The 24263-nt window shown below is 28.1% G+C and overlaps 1 protein-coding gene across 1 annotated transcript in view; it reads left to right on the top strand.

The window, feature by feature from the left end:
• Positions 1 to 24263, top strand: part of LOC107450357 (uncharacterized) — a 123293-nt gene that overhangs the window by 953 nt on the left and 98077 nt on the right. The gene's annotated exons all lie outside the window — the stretch shown is intronic.

The raw sequence follows: 24263 nt of genomic DNA, 5'->3' as shown, positions 1-24263 counted from the left end.
TATATGTAGCTCTAAGCTAAATAGATAGATAAATAGAGAGAGAGAGTAGTAAGCAATTGCTTCTCATAAATAAAACGTAAAATTAATAAATGTAAATATAAACTTATTATATACTTATTGGTTTTCAAATCGATATTTTGTATGGTAGAATTGTGGTCACTCTTTATGCAAATTTTTAATACAGTAGAACTATTTTTTTAAATGATTTGCATCTAGATTATTTGTAACCAATTTCGAGAAAATGATTTATTCCATCGAATTTCACATCGTTATTTGGTTTTGGAATTATTTGGTTTTTCAAATTTCGCATCAGGAGGTCGGTTTTGGTTTTTTTCTGCTTAACGCGATGGATTTAACGAGAAAACAAGTAACTTCATAATCATCGGAAAGCTCATTCTTCACTCTCGAAAAATTCCAAATATTCTAAGGCTTTTTGACGCATGATGTAATTTAGTGATCTATGAACTTCTGAACTTTGAGAGTGTATTTCATGGCAGTTCATATTTTATAAACAAAGAAAAATGGTCAATCGTTAGATTTCGAAGATCACCTAAAGTGCACACACATGTGCAAGGTGACCATCCACTTTGCTTTCCAGATAAGGATATCTGCATAATCTCTTTGTACAATCACGCTCATTGCAGAAGAGTTAAAAAAAAAGAGAGTAAGTGATAAGATATTTCGACTTCACTTTCAGCCAAAGCTCCCATATCGGGACCAACGAACATGGACGTTACTATAAACTAATTGTAATAATTTTTGTCAATCCGTCTTTGGCAGCTATTAAAGATGAATTACTTCTAAGGATTTTCCGCTTTTATGACAAAAAATATTTTTAAGGATTGGGTTCAAAAAAGATGAAAGGATTAAAGTCAAATTTCTCTCATTAGGCATATCTTCATTATGTAGTTAGAATACTCAAAATAAATTTTTCATTCTCATAAAACTAAATAAACATAATTATTGTTTATATTTAGTGATACATATTTAAAAATTAATCGATTAAGGCCATGCACTAGAAATTAAGAGTTGTTGTTCCCATAAGCGGTAGCTTTGGCGTTTAGTGGGTTAAAACCTTAAAGGAATGAATGAATATTTAATTTGAAAAGTAATCCGAAGAAATTTTTCTCTAGATTGATACTTTAACAATAAATAACTTGAAAACATTTTTTCCCTAGCAATGCTTATATTATTATAACCAATCAAATAGAAACAGTTTTTATCTCTTTTAAAAACTGTTTTTTATACTTTTTAAAATTTCAATATAAATGTTCTGATTTATATCTGAGATCATTTTATCTTTCTCTTTCCTTTACTTTCTACATCAACTCAAGCACGAGCTTATAAAACAAAGATCTCGAGAGATGAAAATTTTCCTCTACCTTTGTAAAATAGTTATTATTTAAAGCAAAAAAATGAGAAAAATTCGTGGAAAAAGTACCTAAACTTTAAATAACTTTGGAACAAATTTGAATTTTGAGAACGTTATTTTTTATGTCAACTAACTCCCAGAACTATTTTTGCAGAGCTTTGTTATTTTAAATTCGCAATAATTGAAGTTTTAATTTTAAGTTCTTATAGCTTTTTTTTATTATAGATAGATAATTTAAATTTTCAATATATTTCCACGTAATGCTTGTAAAACTTTCTATTTTTAAATTATGCATCCCGCATTTGTAAATCTAATTAAATGGTTTATAAATATTGTTTTGCTTTATGCCATCACATTAATGGGTTACATATGACGGTTTAAGATCCATCGTTACTGATGACCCGAGGACAATACCATGCGAATACACAATCATATTTTCTGGTTCTCCGCACTACGCCTCCAACCACCCAACATGACGTAAAATTTACCCGACATTTAAATCGTCGTGGGAATTATAATAGTTTAAGCTTTCTAGACGGGGAATCGATACAAACCCACAAGTTTGACGTGCTAATCGTTCAATTCCATGTTGTCTCCCTATAGCCTGTGGAGCAGTGGTCACCAACTGGCAGCCCGCTAGCCGCATCTGGTTCACGAAGCCTTTTTTGTGGCAGGTGAACTAAAATATATTACTTGACATTTTTTTGTGGACAATTTTCGTAAAAAATCTATATGAGTTTAATGTACTTTTCTTTCGTGGAAAAAAAAAACTAATTTCTTCGTTTCTGTGAAATTTAATATACCAAAGGTGCAAAAAAAAATTTTTCTCAGGTTTTGCATCCCAGAAAATATTTATTTAAGAAAATATTTATTATTATCTGTAATTCAATACTTTTGTTTTCAACAACTTGATAAAAATCTGACAGTAATATTTAATGTTCCTTCAAACATAAAGGTGTCATAAATAAAATTTTTGATAAAATTCCGAAGTTGCGGCCTACCATTTGACTGGTGTTTTTAACTGTAGCCCCCGGCCTCGTTTAAGTTGGAAACCCCTGCTATAGAGGATGACTTAATAAATTTTGTTTGCAGGTTTATAAATTTAGAAAATGTATCATATTCTTACCAATAATGTTTATTTAAAGTAAAGTGAAATTGCCCGGTATTTCCTACATTCATGTATTATAAAGATAGATGAAATTTCTTGGTATTCTCCCTTTCTTTCCCGGTATTCGTAACAATGTTGATTTTTAAAGTCCAAGAACAATTACTTTCGTTCCCGGTTTTCTTTAAAATGTCTCTCTCTTTTTTTCAGTGCAGGTACCATAGCCCGGTATTTTTTCACTGATACTTTTTCTAAATTAAATTGTGTGACATTTATAGCCACTTCGGGGTAGAAAAAAATATCCCAACTACCGAAGAAAAATTAATTATTGCAGTGATGTAATAAAAAAATTTAATGCCGCAAAGTCGAAACATCAAAATACTTTTAAATGAGTTTTGATATTAGAAAAGCAATATTTTATTTTCGATTTCTCAAACTCTTAAGTCAAAAATGCCGGCATCCACCCCTACATTTCAATACCTACAAAATAGACCACCATAGCGAGGAATTGAACGACAGCGACTGGACGGCATATAAATATTCACTGATTTGATTAAAATTACTATTATTCATATCAAAATAGAAATTTTGAAAGATAGGATATTCCAAAAAGGAAATCACTGATTTTTGAAAAAAAAAAGGGCCACCTACCGACCTTTAAACCTTTTTCCTTCTCATAAAATATAAACAAAGTAAACCCATTTGTATGATTTCATTTCCTTCCGTCAGGAAGGAAATGTAATAATATCATTTCCACATCGTTGCATTTGATATTTATAGGTAATCCTACCTGAACGTCATGGTTCAGGAAGCACTTGATAGAACACAGCCGTGAATTTTATTATATCTTCTTTTTATTTCGTTAAGGCGGTAGATTACCATATTATTGCATAAGAGAACTTTTCAATTGTCAATTATAAAAACACTTAACTCTATACTATCAGAATAAATACGTGTATTAGATATGTATAAACGACAAAACAATTTATCGACTGAGCTGTTTATGTTTCGTCTCTTTGACGATTGCAGAAAAGTTTAGCTCGATTGCTTTTTATGCTCGTTAGATTTGATGCTTTACGTATTTAATTTTGTGACAGATAAGGTTTCGATTTTTCGTGCAATTAGCATTTTCCATGCATATTTAATTAAGTTGGTAGCAAACATAGTTTTTTTAAATATCTGATTGCATCAACTACCTTTTGGTTAGATATCGCACATAGTTTTATTTTCCTTAGTTATAAGTTTTTGCATGTTGGTGGTGTTTTGCAACTAAGTCAAGACGTTGTTACAAATAATGTAATAATCCATAAACATTTATCTAGACAATATTGTAATAATCTATTAAATTGTCTATGATTTTTGTTCTTCTTTTTATATATTTACATAACTCCTATGTTTGTCCCGCGGTGGAGTAATGGTTTAGTCAATGAGCTATCATTGTGATAGATTAGGGCTCTTTCCCTAATGACCCCGATCTGAAGCAAGGTAAGCACTCTGCTTACGTTTTTTTTTAATCAATACATATAGTACCAGCTAATTTGGGATATCAAAGCGCTTGAATGTTTCGGATGCAAAGGACGTTGAAATTGTAAACTGCATAGTCAACATTTGTCTCAAAATTTAGGAATCTTAGCCTCTGTAGCCCCACTGGCAAACAATTGGAGAGTGACTTAACTAATTTGTTTACTTCTTTCTATTTTCATATTAGACATTCCAGACATTTGCATACTACAGTATTCTTCATTTGACCTGTTAAAGATTTTTTTTTAAAATATCTCTCTTTTGCATTTGATATTTCGTTTAAGTATTTTTAAAAATTTTCAGATATTATTAATTATGCGAAAAAATTTCTACAATGTTGCACGATTCTTTACTCCATTAATTTTGATTTATTGTTTTATAAAATTTTCGGAGATTTGTTAGCATTTATTAACATTTCTTATTATATTTAAAACTTTTTTTTATTTTAATTTTGACAATATTGGGATATATTTTTTTATGTAGAATTGTTTTAAGGATCATTTTTTAAGGTGTTATTCTTAAGCTAAGCATTCAGTTTATGTAATATGAATAAACTAAAAACTTACTTTTATTTCTTCTTAATTTTTGTCAAACAATATCAACAATGTATAACAGAAACACTGTAATAGATTTCTCCATGCAGACAATCTTTGAAAGCCTATTTAGTAAATGCTTAAATACTTAGTGTTAAATGCATTGAGAAAAAATATAGTCAAAATTATCAGAATAACATAAAATTTAAAGTGCTTCTACATCTATGGGATCACCAAAATGTTCGATAATTTTTACCAAAAGACTTTTGTAATGATTTTGGAAGAATTATTAAATATGGTTTTATAATATGTGATAAAATTTGTTAAATTGTTGTAAAAATTAGTAATTTTATCATGATATGTTTGAGCATGTCCTATAAGCCATTTATTCGGTTAGATTTACTATTCAGTTGCGTATTGTTTAATAAATGTGTGGTAATAATAACTATAATTTTGAATACCAGAATTTTAGGTAAACTTTTCCCATATAAACGAAAAAAGTACCGAATGAATGGTTTAAATACCGCATACCATACATTTTAGATTTTATTACTAAAGTTGCGTTTTTTTCCTTTACCAGAAACGTCACTACCATACCGAACGGAAATTTTACTACGAATTTTAACTCCTTAGTAAATATTTTTTTTTCGTGGTAGAATGTTATAAATCGGGGAAACTTTTTAAAAATTTTAAATGTGATTATTTTTGGATCTTGACTAAATCTATCTTTCAAAACATTTGCTGTCTAAATTATTGTTTAGTTGTATTATTAACATTTGCTGTCTAAATTATTGTTTAATTGTATTATTAGCATTTGCTGTCTAAATTATTGTTTAATTTATAGTTAATTAACCAATGAGCTAAAAATTGACTATTTGTAAGCATTGAAATTCGATCCTTCTCTTTTGTACAGCATTGTAAAATACGAAATACATTGAAAAAAAAATCATTTGTTTTTACATCAATAAATTTTTTTATAAAAATTTTTTTTTTTATAAGTGATCGATCAATATCTTTATATTAAACAAAATATTGCTTTATAAAATGATCTGGCTGGTCTTTTAATAGCATATGGAGGACAAAAACATGCAACATACTCTCTGATGTTTACGAAAATGATATTCCGACTAGGGTATATAAATTTCATTTAACCCACACCTACAGTTATTATCCCACACTTCTCAAAACGATTCGCGTTTGTGAAGTGGCACAAATTCCAAAACCACCTACTGTTGCTTCTGGAAAGTGCGTCTTTCCAAATATCCTACTACATTGAATTTATAGTCGAATTATACGATGCATTTTCTTTAAATTTGAATCGGTACAGGTGCTTACTTATTACTATTCTACTTATCTCGAGTTTGAGATTAAAAGATTAAAATTACGAATTTCTCAGATATAAAGTAAATAATTATATATTTTCATTTGTATATTCAAAGTTTAAAATAAATCATTTTTCTTCCAAAAATATCAGATCATTCCTAACGTTAATCATTATTAATCATTACATCATTAACTTTTCTTTAGCAAGAAGGAATAATAAAATAAATATTTTTAGTTTTCCTTTGTTAACATATTTTTTCTATATTATATTTTTTAGCTCGGTTATGCGTGTAAGAATTTAGAGTTCTATTTATTTTCTTAAAACTTTAATTTTCTTATTTTATTTAGAACAGTTTTAACTTTTCAGCTTAAGATTCCCAATAGCCATTTTACTAAATCCCAAGGACCAAGTATTAGTTATTGAAAAATGAATTACTAGGAATGGATTAATATCTCAACAGCTTTAGAAATTTAGGAGAAACTACTTTTTGTGTTATTTTGTACCCATTTTCAAGGTGTTCTTATTTTCTTGTTTTTGCCCTGCAATGGCGTTTTAAGTATGGTTCTGATAAAGTGAAAACTGTAGCCCCAGCTGGAATGTTCATCATTCTAATATATACTAGATTTTCAATTGCACAAAATGTTTAATTCGAAACTAGAGATAAATGAGAAATCTTTATTATGAAAAATGTAATTTACTTATTTAAGTTTGTTGGATAAATTTCATGGAGATAATTACTAACAAATTATTAATTTTCAACGTACTAATATTAGGTTGTGAGTTCATTTAGATTAATATTTCACAGAATTCTTTCCCGTTGTAAACTTTGAAATTTAACCATAACAAGTAAATTTATAAACAATTTGATAAAAAGGAAATAACTATGAAAACTAAAATATTAAGATCTCAGAACAAAATAAATTTTAATGTTAAATAAATAATTCCAAGAAACTGAAGTGGTATGATGTTACCCGAGAGAACACTTTTCAAATATATTTATATATATATAATAACAGGACTATATCCCTGTTATCATTATTGTATTCATCTTTAATAATGCAGTCAAAAGCCATAATACGTTATAAAAACGTTTATTTAAATTTAGGATGGTGGTTATAGCAGTTCACATCCCCAAGGGACGGAACTGCGGATGGTTCCGGCAGATGTTTATTGGAACACGTTATTCAGCAAGAGACAAAATCTTCGGTCTCGCATTAAATACTTACAGAGATTGATGTAATTAGGTTCCAGTCGTACATACCTTTGTAACTCTACGCATTATGGAAAATCATTTAATGCCTCCTAATATGGAAGTTAAAAAGGGACAAGATTTTAAAAATAACTCATCCTTTGAAATACAAATCTAATTATGATTCAATGGTATGTTTTCAGCCTTGAATTGCCAAAATAGAATATCTCTACGCTTACTCTTTAACAAAGACATTTTATGAAACCGAAAGAGTTTTAATTCTTTTAATAATACAAAACTATTTATAATTTTTGTATTATATATATATATATATATATATATATATATATATACATTTGAAATAAAATAAAAACATTAAGTTGCCAACGAAAAATGGAAAAATAAAATGTCCGTTATCAATAGTTTGAGAAATCTTCTATTGCTTCATATTGTTGGAATCTTGGACGTAAATTCACTATCGAGAATGCTGAAACTATTTTCTCCCCAGTTAAATTCTCATCTTAATGCTCTGAAATCTTGTTTTATTCGTTTGAATGCTAATTCCTTTGTTAACGACATTAGTATGATCCTATTATTCTACAATGCGTGGAAATGCATTTTACCTTGATTTGCCTCTCGGTCACTGTGATTTTTCTTGTTCTGTTTTTTCTTTTTTTTTTTCTGTGTCGGTTTCTCTTGTTTTTCTAGTTTTGTTTTTACCCTTTATTTTCTACTTTTTGTTGGCACCTTTACGCTTTTTGATTCAAATAATATTTTCTTTACATTCACGTCAAACAAATCTTGAAAATGGGCGCCTATTTTTGAAGAGCTTTTGCAAACAGCTATTTCATGTTTATATATTATGAGTTTTCTATCAGGTAAATATTAATGTTATTCTATTGCTAAATTAAGATGCTCTATTTTTATTAATTTCGAACGCAAATGTGAAATGTTATCTCAGATTTGACTTTTTTGTTCGAATTAAGTATTTTAAATGAAATTCAAGACAAATAATACTAAGATGCTTTTTTACGGAAAACTAAAATGAAAGATCTTTTTGTGTGATAGCAGTCTAATATTCGTTTTAAAACTCATTAGCATAAGTTGAATGCAAAAATAAATAGGGAATTTAGATATATTCTCCTGTATTTTTTAATAGTATTTAGCAAAACAAATGTTTAAAAACATGGTGGAATTATAAATTGAATTTAGATTAATTAATTTGACTCACTTTTTTAATTACCTATTCCAGATTTCTTTTTCTTTTTTGATTGATTCTTTTGGTTCAGTTTATAATTTAAGAAGTATATTTAAAATCGTATGTTTAAAATTCAACGTTTTTATTAAGGGCAAAAATAAAACTCAAAAGAGTACCCTTGAATATTTTTTTATAAAAGGAAATTAAAGTTACTTTTGGCCTTTTCTCCCAAATTCTAGAAAAAAAAGAATAAATGTCTCAATCTTTGTATATTTTTTTTTTATTTTTCTTTAAATTTTTCATGCGATAATTAAGATTATATTTGCATACTTATCAAATGAAGAAACAGTACAATTAATTTTAAGAGACTACATGTATTAACGATTCAAGGCGCTGACTTGCGCCTCTTATTAATATGTTTTCTTACAATCATATTATCAGAAAAAAAAGTTAAAATTAGTTTCGATATAAACAAAGCTTTTTTGGCGTATTGAATTTAAAACGTAGTATGGCTAAGTAATTAAATCTGAAATGCAAAGTACGCAGTTTTTAGATAGAAGCTTAACTGAAAGAGTAGCAATAATTAAATTGGAATAAAGATTTTAAATTATATTTTACAACAGAACCTAGCTTTATATTCTGTTAAGATAGATTATTTACGTTTATTGTTCATGGAATAATTACTTTTCTTAACAAAATATAATTTAAAGAAATTTCTTTCGGTAATAATTTTGTTGACATCCAGAGTTTTGAAAACTAAATCCCAAGGGATTACTTGTGTAAGTTAATATTTAATACGTTTTAAATAATCATATTGTTGAAATAGAAACTTATTCATAGAGAACTAAACATTGTTTGTTAATAATGAAAGTTTCATAAAATTTCAAATCAAAAGTAATAAATTATGAAACATTATACAGAATATTTATATTTTTTAAAAAAATTAAGATACTATACTATAGGTTTTATCTTCATAAAATATGCTTGTAAAAATAATTTAATATACCAATGAAGCCACGAATTACTAACTCAAAACTGCAATCCGTACAATCAAAACATTTTGGGAATAGATAGAATTTGAAAAAGTATTTTCTCGTATTTTACATGACTTTGGTATTATTTGGTGAAGTTGTTAAGTTCACTCAAAGAAAAAAAAGGGAATTATAATATATGTAGAGAGTATAATGTAGTAGTGAGTAGTAATGATGTAGTAGAGATAGTATAATTGTATAATGTAGTAGTGAGGGAGAAGTCACAGCAGAGTTTATTGTTATAATTAACTGAATAATTCAATGACCCTTGCTTATAAAATTAGTAATAAATTTTAATACTTTTGTTTTTAACATTTCTCATCATAGATGCTATTTTTGCACTTAGTAACGAAAAATAATGGTTACAAATATTGTTGAGTCGTACAGGATAAAAAATTTCCTAAAACACTGTTTTGTAAAAAAAAAAAAAAAAAAAAAAAAAAAAAACCTTTAAGGTTTTTAATAAATACTTCTGGTTTTTGATCATCTCATTCAGAATTTTTTCTTTACTTTGGCAAGCTTTAGTAAAACAACATTTTATTTACGATTGAAACATTTATTTACTATTACTATTATTAAAACATTTTATTTACTATTAAAAATACTGGTATATCTTTACATAGTTACTTAGTAGAGCAATTACAAGCTGGGATAAAAGGTCTAGCACATCATAATGATTAAACATTCCTTAGCAACCTCTGGTCAGAATTGTCATAGTACATCAATGCACTTTCGTTTAACTCAATTATCTTAATTTTTCGTTACTTTTCCAGGGGTCTGTTTAAAAGATATTTGGGTCCGTGAACAGACCCTTCACAAAATATCTTTTCATAAAAACGGACCCTTCACAAAATATTTTATCTTTTAATCGGACCCTTCACAAATTTGTTTATCTTCATTATTGTTTTGTTAATCGAATAAACCCTTCCCGGAGGGGGGAGGAAGAAAGACAGAATTAAACGAACTAAGTTTTGTCTTCGACAGACGCTTCTTCCTTTATTCGTCCGAAATGAATATTCTGCGTTCAGCAGTATAGGCTAAATACCAAATATTTGTGTGTTGCATCTCTAATTTAGTAGCAGCAATTGCTGTTTATTTTTGAAAATTTAATTTTTTTTATTTCAATTTTACAGTGTTGAGCATAATCTTGTTTCTATTTACAATTTAAAAACTCCTTAAAAAAGATTTTTGCAATAACAGGACTAGGACTGGGCGATATTAGAAATTATATATCGTGATATATCGTCAGTTTTGCATCGCGATATAGCGATGTATCGCGATATAGTATTTTTGAATTTCATTTACTTTAAGGCACAGAAAGTCAGATTTCTATCAAGACTTCATACGCATATTGATTTAAATCAATTTATAAATTTGAAAATATATATGTTTTGCTAAAGAAAGATATTAAATAAATTGACTAAGATGTACAAATCTTACTTAAAATATTTATTGAAAAAATGTGTGTGGATACAGAATGAAATATTTGCACTTCTTTATCGTTTATAAGGTATAAGCAGTCTTAATTTAAGTTAACCCCTAAAACACCCTTAATGAAAAAAAATATTGTTAGTAAACAAAAGCTGATTTTAAAATTTCAAAATATATTTTAATTAAAATAAAAGTTAGATTGACTAAAAGCCGAAGTTTAAAATTAAAAATGTTCGAATTTTAAACTAAAAAGTAAACATAAGATTTGTAATAATTTCTCAAAATTTTCGTTCTCTGAAAGATTTCTCAGTTTAAAAATAAAAAGGGAATTTTATAAAGATATCTAGCTGAAATTATTGAAAGAAAATTTAAAAAATAAAAAAAAAAGCTTGTTAAGAAATTCATTATACACTTAAAACAAAGTGTTAAAAATATTTTTTTTTTTTTTAAAAAAAGAAACTTTTTTTAACAAATCAATATTTGCTTGTACTATTATGCGTAAATAATTACAGAATTATTAAGTTCGATCGTAATGTTCAAATTCTTAATGAAGAAGTAAACACAAGTTTTGTTATATTTTCTAAAAATGATCACGCAAATAACAAAAGATTTCTTAGTTTAAAAATAAAAAAATAAATAAAAGTGAAATTTATCAATATATTTACCTAACAGCATAGGAACAAAATTTAAAAAATAAGTTCGTTAAAAAATTATTTGAATGCTTAAAACAAAGAGCTAAATAAATTTTAGAAAAAAAAATGCTTCTTAAACACTATTTTTATTATTATTTCATATAAATAATTAAATTAAATTAAATAATGACCGAATTATGAACGAAAAACAAAGTAAGGCAAAGTTTCTTAAATAAACTCTTAAAAATAAAAACAAAAGAATTGTGATATTCGGTAATATATTTAGCTAATTAACTAATAATATAAAACGAAAATTAAAAAAAAATAATGATTTTACTCTCTAATAAAACGAAGTAGTAATTGATAAAAAAAAAAGAAATGAATAAAATTCGCAAACTTTTCAAATTATTTTGAACAAATAAAGTTTATTGACTTATGTCCAAAAAATAAGTTTTGTTTTAACTTTATTTCTAAAAATAAAAACAACTCAAGATTTATAAATTTAAAATCAGTAATAGAAGCCCATTAAATTATTAGAAGTTTTATCCGAAAGGTTTTTAATAAATTAAAAGAAAGTAAAAAAATAACCTAACAAATTTATTTACTTTGTAATTTAATTCCTTATGGGTGCCTTAAATTAGATTTCTGATAATTTTCACATTTAAAAATATAAAAAAAGTTTTGTCAGAAAATAAATAAAAAACTTACCTAATTAATGAAGAAACTTTTCTTTATAAATTCTTTTCAATAATAGATTGCGTTCAGAACAAGGTTACGACGGCGATCACGAAGTTAATCCCATTGAAAATAATCTACAAGAAACGATTTCAAATCGCGAAGTTGCGAAAACGAACATGTGATATAACGATATAAGGTCTCAAAAGTGATTCTGATTCAACCGCTCATCAGTCAAGGCCGTCTCAACATAACGAAACAATATCGTCTTCCACAGCGCGAGTTGGCATCGGAACGTAAGAGAAAGTCCTTGCGTGTATCGCTATATCGCTATATCGTTATATCGTCTTCTTCACTCGACGGCTTAAATCAGATTTCTGATGCATCGCTTGGAATGAAAGTCGCTGTATCGGTTTGCCGATATAGGCGTTAAATCGATATGTCGCGATATATCGATTTATAGCCCAGTCCTAAACAGGACCCTATTTGAACAAATTAACAAAAGCAGTACCCTGGTTGAAAGAATGCGACTTAACATTTATTTTATATTCACAAACTACGAGTAATTTTTTCACAATTTTATAAAAACACGACCTTTCACAAAATGTCTGGACAAAACCCTGTTTTCTCTCTTCAAACAGTATTTCCAGAAATTACATTCACGTAACTATTTTATTGCAATTTACTGAACTGGCAAGATCTGCAATTTAATCACAAAATCCCTAGAGTACTATATAACTCAAATAAATTTCTCAATAATACAAAGTCTAAATTTTGTCAATAAATATGAGAGAGCCATAATGACTCAGGTGATGGCTTCCAATGAGGTGAACCAGGTTCGAATCCCAGCGATGGCTGGTTGATACGAATTCTGCACCCGGCTCTCACAGCCCACAATGCTGATATAAAATATCCTCAGTGGTAGAGGGATCATGGCTGAGAGTCTCCTTGCCATCAGGCTAACAGTGGGATATTTTAGTGGCTTTCCTCTCCATGTAAAGGAAATGCGAGTTAATTCCATCAATAAGTCCTCCACGGATTCAAATTTCTTCCAATACTTCATCCAGGAGTTCCCTTGTCTTCTGGATTGGTTTCAAAATTACAAGAATACGGAGTTGAACATTAGTACTCGTGAACTGAAAATTCAGTTAGCTGTTGAACGACTGTTGTAAAATAAAATATAAAATAAAGAAAGTTTAACGTGAACAAATTAACGCAATTACTTAATTTAGGTTAATAAGAAAACTGGTACAAATGTGGACGGGCAACCACTCTTCATTTGTTTAGTTTCAGTTCTTAATCCTTATTCTGTGGTCTAGACACTTCACTCGCTAGTCTCTCTCTTCCTGTAAAAATTGGAGTTTCCTTGCTACACCAAGATCATGCGCAAAACTATCCATTAAATTTATATTTAGTTATTTACTTTTGTTTTGTTTTTATATTTAAAGAATGCCACCCGTGTTCGATTTCTTCCATGAAAAACGAAAGAATTTATTGAGTGCATAAAAATTAATTAATAATAAAATAAGACTTAAATCCATTTGATTTGAAGTAGGTACTTGATATGTAAATGTATACGTATTACACATACATAAAGTCATTGGCCTAAATAGTATTTAATTCTGCTGATGCAATTCTGATACAGATACTTATACAATTCTGCTAAAAGATACAATCCTGACATAATTCTGTTACAAGATGCAATCTTAATACAGGTAATTGCATGGTTTATTAAAATTTCCTGAGTTAATAAGCAATTTAAGGAATTTTCTATATTTTAGGCATAGCGTTTTTAAATGTAAAAACTATCATATATATAAATACTATATTGCTATTATTACATTACTATAATGATTATATTACTATTACATTATAAAATTGCTAACTATCTTTCCTCCAAACTTCATTTTTTCTCAAATTCTGTAGTTCTGTTCTTGCAACTTTAGTACAGCTACCCTAAAACTTTGCATCATATTGGTTTTTATAAGATATGTATTGATTTTTTATTTATTTCAGTATTCAGTATTTATTTATTCAGTACCTTGCATAATAAAATTATTATGAAAACTAAAATACTTAAATGGCAAAATATGTTTTTTCTTCCAATTTTTTCACACTCTCATTAAGTTTTGTAGTTTTGTTTAAAGAATTTAGTTTTTTTACAATTGTTTGATATTTTGCAGTTCTATCCGTACTATTTATAACTGCTTTAAAAAATAATTTCCCGCTTTCAGTACGTTTTTAATTATAAAATTCTTTTGTTTTCTACTGCCACTAGTATGATAAATTTCTAGTTTTTGAAAGCAATAAAAACTTTCAATTTCCTTAACCTTGTTTGATTACCTATTAGAAAACACTGTTAACTCAAGCAATAATTTAATTTTTATTTCTAATAGCAAATGAAAAAAGCAATTATATTTACTTTCGGAATTTTACTTTCTATTTCTTCAGTCTAAGTTCATCAGGGAACGAGACAATCAATTAAAGAAATTCTGGAAGAAGAATACATTAAGTATTTTCGTAAAGTAAATTAATTGAAAAAAAATACTCTTAAGCGCATCTTAATGCGTTTCGAATGACGTATTTAAACTCTTGGAGCAGTAAATTAAAAAAAAATAGTGATAAAGCATTTTCTTATCTATTGTGGGACAAGAACAAATAGATTAAATTGAAATCAATAACTATTTCCCTTTTGTGAGTTATAGCTATTTTTAGATTTTTGTTTACTACATTTTATTAATAACATAAAAATATCGTATGTTTAAAAAAAATACAGGTTTTTTTCTAGATACTTCTCTAAACTAATGAAGTTTCCTCTTAATTAGAAAAAATTTGTATTAAGTGCTTATCACACAAGCAGATTATAAAATTGTTTATTTGTTACTTGACCCGCCCATACATACGAGAGTGGCATACGAGAGTGGGCATACGAGAAAGGGTTACGAGAGGGCATACGAGAGTGGATACATACGTTATAAATACAAAAATAATACATTAAACATGCATAAAACTCTAAAAACAACAAGTATAAAAATCAGAATAGGATGTGAAGACAAAAACAGAATTATAAATATTCAGCAAAAAAATAAACCAGTTCTTATATAATATAGTTGTGACCAAAAGTAAAACAGTTGACACACCTAACACAACAGTAACACAACTTTTGAACAAAGTTGAAGTAAACAAGTTGTGACCAACTGGAACCAAAAGTAAAACAGAAGACTATGACAAATCAGGCCAACAGGCCCTTATAAGATTGACAATGCAAAAAATAAGGACAATAGTATAACAGAACGCTAGTAAAAAAACACAAGTTAAAAAAAAAAAAGAAGTTATGGTGCAGTAAAACATTACCAACCTCAAGTAAAAGTATAAAATGGTAAATTGATAAAACTAAGTTAAAACAAAGTCAAGACACAATAAAAATTTTAAAAGAGCAAGGTAGAATAGGTAAAATCCAAGAGCAAAAGTACATTAAAACCTAAGATAAGTACAAAGCTAAATAAATAAAAGGTCAAAATGTAAAGACCGACAGAACAATCTAAAATAGGTATAATCAAAAATGGTAAATTTTGATTATACCCGGTTGAAAATTGATTGAGGTAAGCAGATTATAAAATGTAAGATTTAGAAGTGATTTAAAAAGAAACATATTAAAACCAAGAGCATTCAAAATAACGCGAGATTTTTAGGGTAAATTGTAGGGTAATTTGTAAAATACGGAGAATAAGTGTGGAATATACAGTGAAACATCCATGAAAGATCACCTCTGCGTAGCTGGTTCCTCTAGCTATTTACGACCACTTTTGTAAGGTACGGGATTTTCTTCTATATTTGTATTGAAGAAAATGGGAAAGAAATTAAGAAAACCTTTAGAAGAGACCATCAAAACCTCTACCAGTGACAGGGCAAATATAAGCCCCAAATGCGGGAGAGATCAAAAAAGGAAGCTTGAAAAAATATCAAAACAAAAAATATTGACAAAGCAAATAAGTATATTCAGAAGTATTCAAAATACTTGTGAGTGACTCTTATTTTGAGAGCTCTTTTTGAAAATCTTTGAAAAAGATCAACAATGTTATGTTACAATGATTTATTTTTAAAGTTGAAAGTTAAATTAGAAAAAAAAATATTTTAGAAAAAGCAAAGTATCTGAAACAAACAAACCTCTTCTCCTTTTTTGATATTAAATTAAATGCAAGCTTAAACAAAAAGCAATTGTTTATTTAATTTGTTTTATCATGTTACAGGTATTAGTTTATTTCACTGTTTCCTGGTGCCTAAAATATTAAGCATTAAAATTGAGCATTTAATATTTCCAATTTATTTTTCTATCTTGTAAAATAAGCTGATTGCCATGACTGTTTCAATAGTTATTTCATAATGAAATTCATTTTCATTTATAATTCCGTATCAACTATCTGTGTTCTATTAGAGAAAAAGACAAAAATGTTTGTAACCTTTTCAACGAAATAGTTACTAATTAACTATAACTAATACACTTTGAAAATAACCTTATTCTCATTCCTTTACTTCCATAAAGTTAGTAATTAAGATGAAGACTTACTAAACTACGACATACATCTCTTAATATTCTCTGAAGATAGATGATCTCATTGTTCAAACTCTCTGAACTATTTCTTCTCCAAGACCCGAATCCATTGATCTTACGGAAGTTCAAAGTACATAACAACGGGAATCCCTATACTTTTCGAACTACAATCTACAAAACCTGAGAGCATATGTTCGTCCATCTATTAATCGTTGAGATAATTATTTAGTTTCTGTGTTTCCAATTGGCGCCATACATCAGATGGGATTCTTAAAATGCTTTTGGTGACGCCTATTGATTTTTCTCTTTGTGACAGCAGTCTTAATGAATTCTTGCTCTGCAGTTTAATTTAAAACATTTCAAACTTGAAAGAATGGGAGAATATGCCAGTGGCGTAAATTCACCCATTAGTAACATCTCATTGCAACTTTCTGAAACATTTCGGAAATTAGTTGGGCGTTATAAGCTTCTCCATAACAACTGTTTAAATTAATTCCTATCTTTTTATCTTGGAATTTTTAATCCATACAAGTACCTAGTTTTATTTGAGTTGAGATGTAATCTATTATTTTGTGAAACTACGTTACTTTTGTTATTTTATTTAAAGTGATATATTTAAAGCTACTGATCGTCAATAAGCGATATATATATTGCTTTTGATTCAGGTTTTGAGTTATATGGTTAGAAAATAAATATCATCGCTTTATCGGAAATTGAATTTGTAGTAAAGATATTTATTTTCTATTGTTATATGTGATGTAATATTTTATTAAGTGTTGTAATATTTATCTTTTTTCATAAAAATAGCTATTTAAAGCCTCTGCTTGTTATTTGATATGTTTAAGTTTTAATTGAAATAATACATTTAGGGATACGTTTAAAAAAACAATGTTAGATTGAAAATCAAATTTATATTAAAACTATTTTGAAGAAAAAGAATGAATACAGGTTTAAATGTTATTTATTGTTCTCAATGATGTCAGCAATGTTTATTACAATGCAATAATATTTAGTGAAAGATATTGATTGTTATTCAAGGGCTATATTACTTTGGCTTCTAAACTAAACTATAAATTTAAAAATAAAACAGAAACCGAATTTAAAAATTATTAAATAGTTTTTATTAGAAATCTGGATTTTAAAGAAGACTTTGTTCTGAATGAAATGTAATTTCGTAACTAAACATACTCATATCTACAAATTAAGGATAATTCGGAATCAGTTGAAAGCTTAACTCTAAAGTAAAATTTTAAATCAAGAATAATATGCAAATACAGCAAGACCCCGGATGACACCGATATGTTGTCTCAAGGACGAGAGTGTAAGAGAGGGGGATATAAAGAATAGCGGAAAAGAAGAGAAATTGTTCACAAGTGTTCGATAAGTGCCATTACTGAAAAGTTATGATACAAAGTACGCATGCGAATATTTTTTACGAGGCATAATTATCGTCTCAGATGATGAAGATAGATGGAGTAAACTAATTGAGAAAGCCTTGGCCGGTAACCAACTGTGGCGTATAAGAAGAAGATAATTATCGGACGCCAGAATTGTGAGCGTAGTCAGACGGAAATATTCGAAGAACTTACAATTGCCCAAATCATCATCACGAGCCGCGATAGCTCAGAGTATAGAGCGTTCACCTTCAAATTAGGTAAACCGGCTTCGAATCCCATCGATGGCTGGTAGATACGAATTCCATATCCGGATCGCACCAATCGCAGTGCTGACGTGAAATATCCTCAGAAGTAGACTGATTATGAGCTAGAGTCAGGCTAACCGAGGGAGGTTCTCGTGGTCCTCCTCTCCATGTAACGGGTTAGTTACATCTAAAAGTCCTTCACAAAGACGAATTTCAAATACTTGATCCAGGAGTTCCATTGTCCTCTGGATATGGCTCAAAATTATAAGGCTACGGAATTAAACATTCGTAGTCGTAAACCCAAATTTGGGTCAACTGTTCAATGACGGATATAAAATAAAATAAAATCATCATCATCCGATTGTCATCTCTAGGTTTAGGCAAAGATTTCAAGATGATGGATATGTTAGTAGACGTTAAAGTGCAGACTACTACTGAGTCTCAACGCCGAATGAAAAGTGGTATTTGGCAGTAACTGACGAAAGAAGAAGACAGAACACAGTATCAAACCCACTTCGTTACCTATCTGCAGCTACATATACCATATTTTAAAGATAACCGTAATTAGACAATTGGGAAATTTTGGTCTATAAGTTCGCAAGCCTATTTACACAGCATCAAACCCACTTCGTCACCTATCTGCAGCTACATATACCATATTTTAAAGATAACCGTAATTAAACAATTGGGAAATTTTGGTCTATAAGTTTGCAAGCCTATTTGTTCCACCCACAGCAACTATCTGTCGCTTGCAATTAGCCTAGAGTAATGAACATACAATGTGCACATAGTCACAGTGGGTTTGTGTGACGTTTCCCGACGTCTCCAAGTTTAGCTAACAGTCTGATTTACGTCGGATTTTCCTATGAAGAGCACCAGATACCCTTTTCTACTAATACAACACCATTACAGTGAAGCAGGATTGCTCGTTTGGGGAAGAATTATTCTTTACTCCAGAACAGATTTATGTATTCATAATCGGAACCATGACATTCCAAATCTTTTAGGACATCATTCTGGAATAACACGTACGTTTGTGAAGGGATGCCATGGACGCAGAATTTGCGTTTGTTGACCCCAAAAATCGATACGGGAAAGTTTGATACAGCATAGTAAAAAAATATGAGCTTCAAAGATCACGTGTATCTTCAAAACAAAATAAGAAATAGCAAAAATAATCAAAATGACCTCATCTGCTCCTTCTAGAGTTAAAATATCGTAATAATTGGAACAAAATAAAATAACAGTATAAAGCATTTGAATTGAAGCTGTTGTATAATCTAATCTGGTCAATGCATTGCGCAATCTAATCTGGTCAATGCATTGCGCAATCTAATCTGGTTAATCCTTGGAACGCATGCCTGTTGATATATCCTAGTGTTAATCAAACTCATGTTTTTTTTATTTTTGTAATACAAAATATGAGTAAAATTACTAGAATTAGGTTAAATTTACCATGTTTCTGATCCACTGGGAATACCAAAAAGTTACCCAAGCGCAAAGTTTACCCAAGCGCTTTGGTAAAATTAACAAAAAATAAGTTCTTATTAAATGTGATGGAATTTCTTAATTGTGGTATATCGTTCTGAAAATCAAAATTTCTACCAAATTGTTACCATATAAACGGAAAAAGTGAAGTGTTTAAATGCCATATAATTTGGTTTTATAAACCAGAATTATGATGCTTCTCAAACCAGAAATTTCATTAATATACGATAAAATAATTTTAACACAATTTTTCTCTCCGTGTATGATGTTTTGAGTCCGTACAGCTTATGGAAGACACGAATTAGTTTTCTGGTAATTGAACCCTCTGAGACACTTTTCCCAGTCAAAAAAACTTTAAAAACCTTATTTTAAATTGCATTTCCGGTTTATTAAAATCTACAATTCTAAATCTAGTCTCTAAAAGTATTTCTTGTAAAAAAAAATAAAAATGGTATATATTTCATTCCTTTAAATTTATAGTTTTTAATTTTTTTGAGAAGCAAATAAATTCGCATTTTATATGTTCTACAATGGAAAAGAAATTATATTAAATTCATCACAATTCAGCAACCGAAAAGCAATTATTTTTTTTTTGTTTTAAAAATAAATTTCTGTATTTTACCAAATTAAAAATTAATTTTGCTTTTAAAATTTTATTTTATTATTTACTTCATTTGAATTTTTGCTTATAACATATTTTTATCTCATTTTATTAGCATATTTTGTTTTAAAATGTAAATATGAATGTTGCTATAACTTATTTTAAATAAAGGTTCATTTTCAAGTGGAAATTTATTTGCAGTTCTAAAAAGGCTTCTTTTTTTAAATATCCTTTTATTAAATAAAAAATATGAAGACAAAAAAAACAAAAATTTATTTTCATTTTCCTTAATTTGATGCATTAAAAACTGAGTCCAAATAAATGTAATACAGTTATTGTACAGTTTTCAAATGTTAAAATAATTCTAGCAAATGCTTAATACTCCTAATTAAGGAAAGTAACTTTTTTATTGTGTAATATAATCACATAACAAAAATTGAAAAACAATCGAGAAATTAAGAATAATTAGATATTTAAGATAGCTATAATATTAGAATAATAAACTGATTAGCTTAGTGTTTAGATTATAATGTTTGGGAATTTACTTTCAAGTAAGTCCAGTAACTATCAAGTAGCCTAGTAACTATCATTTTTTAAATTATTTTATGATCCTTATATCAGTTTATGGCACTGTTTAATTTATAATTTTGAGCATGCTTTATGTATTTAACTGAAGATATGGTTTAGGAAAATGTTTAAAGAAAACTAAACAACGCAAAGATAAACTATGTTTCGCAGCATTGTTTTTATTTTTTTATTTTTATGTACTATATCAGTTGTACTGCATTGATTTGAAGAATAAAGTCTCATTCGGATCTCATGACTTTAAATTGAAAATTCAGTTAAAAGCATGTCATGTTGAGCCAAACTTTTTCTTTAAACAGTTTCTTAGTAGTGTATCCAGCTGAGTAATATATAAATTTCCAGAATTTTCGCAAGATAAAATCACAACACACAAAATTGACCCCTTAGAAATACGGTTTTCTCATCGAAAAATTCCCCACTTGAACAATTTGAAAATACATAGGTGGTTTATTTTTGTATTTTCGCATGCTCTACAATTTAATTCAAGTGTTAAATTAAAGGCAAACTTTAAATTAAATTCACAGTTTGGATAAAATGCGCAAAAAAAACTTGATCTCAAATCTTTATTTTTGGACACTTATTTGAGAACTAATATATACAGTTTTACATAACGAAATCTTTTTAACAGTGGTATTTAAAGATCTGAAAATGATAAACAAAATTTTTATTCCTCTTAAATACCGGGTTCGAATCCTAGCGATGACTTGGCGATTCGAATTCTGTACCCGGCTTGCATTGATTACAGTGCTAACGTAAAATATCCTCAATAGTAAACGGATCATAGGTTAGAGTCCCTTTGACGTTAGGCTTAACGTAGGATATTTTTATGGTTTTCCTCTGGATTAAGTTCAAAATTACTGAGGCTACTGAGTTAGTAGTCGTATGCCAAAAAATGGGTCAGCTGGCAAAATAAAATGAAATAGCTTTAAGGAATTGTCTTAAACTGAAAAGAAACAGAGCTGGTTTATATTTAAAGGAAGTTTATCTCCGTTCTTTTAGCCCCTTACTTGATTGTTCTTGGCTAAAGTGTTTGCTGACCACGCAGTATACCTAAGATATAAATTGGATCCTTTGCTGAATATCAATGGAAAATCGCTGTATAAACTAAATTCCGTCAATGAAGTGTTATAATTGATTATAATCAGTCATTTGAGCTGAAAATTAGCTTATTTTGTAATCATTTACACTAATAAATGATTACTTCCTGTTGACATTTAAGGAAAAAACTTTATAGAAAACTAATTATAATTAATACTCATTCAAAAAAATTAAGAAAAATAAACACGAATTGGTAAGACATAATGTCGGTTATAAATTTGTATAAGCAGTCAAATTTTTGGGAATACTTATTTAAATAAAGTTTAAAAATGCATTAGATATTATTTTCTACCTAATTGTTTGTATCATATTTCACAAAGTGTTTTCAAAATTTAATCGTAATTATTTGATACACTTAGTAATAGTCTTTTTGTTTGTTTGTATACAAGCACTTGATTTTGCCTAATTCAGCTGTGTAAATTTCTAATTTTTAACAAGTTTTACTTCTAAAGCTACAGATTTTTTTAAGAACATTTCCAGTATATTTTTAGTCGAAATGATCTAGCTAAAAAGCTTTATAAATAACTAGAGGTTTCAAAAACGTTGCAACAAACTTCTAGGGAAGTAGGGCACATTATCATGATTAAAACTTTAACTCGTAAATTGAAAGCCTTGCCCGAAATGGTCGTCACAAGCGGCTAGGGGTGCTTACTTATCATGACCTCTTAAGAAGCACACGAACGAACATTTCAGAATAGTAAAGCACTCCTAGTGGCGTATGATGTCATTTCCGGGCATGTGTTTAGATACAGTTTAAATCCTGATTTGTCCCATCTCCCCTAGAAGTTTGTAAATTTGAAATCAGTATTGCGAAATATCTAACTTATGCTAAAAATTCTTACGAAACAGAAAGAAAAAAAATTTTACTCAGTTTTATTCATAAGCCATAAAAAATATTTTTAAGTTTAATAAGAAAAAATTTAAATTTAAAAGTATGGAAATGAGTTTTAAAATTATTTTAACAATTTTTTTCAAATTTATGAATGTTATACCTCTGATACTATGTTTCTTTAAATCACATCTATCTTATTTTATAAGGTTTACATATCCAACGTCTGATCACCAGACGCTAGACTAGATAGTAAAAAAAATCCATTCAATAGACTTTATGGCCTTTTATCTCAAAACGTGCGTAAACGGAATTGGCCTACTAATCAAATAAGACAATTACATGAAAGTGTAGTGTTGTAAAGTATTTTATGGTTTTTTGAAGATGATAAAGTTTCCGATATTTGATTCCCAGGAAAGAAAAGAAGATTTACTTTTAAGAAAAAGAATCTTTAAGAAAAGTTATTTCAATAGGAAAAAATACGTTTAGTAAATATTTCTTTTAAAGTTTAAATTATACTCTAAAATCGATTTACATTCACTGAAAGGCAAACATGTAGTGTAATAGTGCAGAGTTTTGTTAGATGATGTATAAAGATGTAAATAGTTTTTTCAAAGTCACATACTGATATGTCATGTCATGTCATATCTTATACTAAGCATTCCATTCACTACAAAGATGTAGAGCATAGATATTGGTTTTAAAATGGTTGGAGGCAAAATACTTTTTTACTTTTAAAAACAAACCAAAGTTGTACTGTTTTTAAGCAATTTATATGATAATTTAACTGCATTAGATATAACTGGTACTGGTAAGTAACAGTAAATGCCCTTACCATGAATGCCAAGATTGGATTTTACCCGTTGAAGGTCATCGTTGCCACAAACGTTTTTCAATATGCAATAAACTGTGGTTCAAAGTCAAATAAATATTATCTAACTCATATTTTTTAACCTATATTATTATCAAACATATGTTGAAATATTTTCTCATCATTTTGAAAGCCATATCACAATTTTAATTTTTGTAGAAACATTTATTACTAATACATATATATATATATATATATATATATATATATATATATATATATATATATATATATATATATATATATATATATATTTCATTTATATATACACTTAGTATACCGTTCTATTTTTTATAAAACTTCATCTAATGTAAAAGTTTTGTATTATATAATTTTCAAAAAAAAATTATAATAAATAAATAAACAAAAAATGCACACCAAATGTAAAGCAAACTTAAATTAACTCTTATACTAAGGAGAATAATTAAGGTTACATAAAACTATTATATGTTAAAACAATAAAAGTAACTTTCTTTAAACTGCTTTTCAGTTGGGAAAATATAACACATTCGTATCAGTTAAATCTGAAGCCCTTAAACATAATTTTGATGAAAAGTATATATATTCTCAGCATTAATCTGAAGCT

Source organism: Parasteatoda tepidariorum, chromosome 6 (genome assembly GCF_982258835.1).
Source record: "Parasteatoda tepidariorum strain Cologne lab strain chromosome 6, Ptep-v5.0, whole genome shotgun sequence".
NCBI lineage: Eukaryota > Metazoa > Arthropoda > Arachnida > Araneae > Theridiidae > Parasteatoda > Parasteatoda tepidariorum.
Note: the sequence above shows the minus strand (reverse complement) of the source record. Positions and strands in the feature narration are given on the sequence as shown.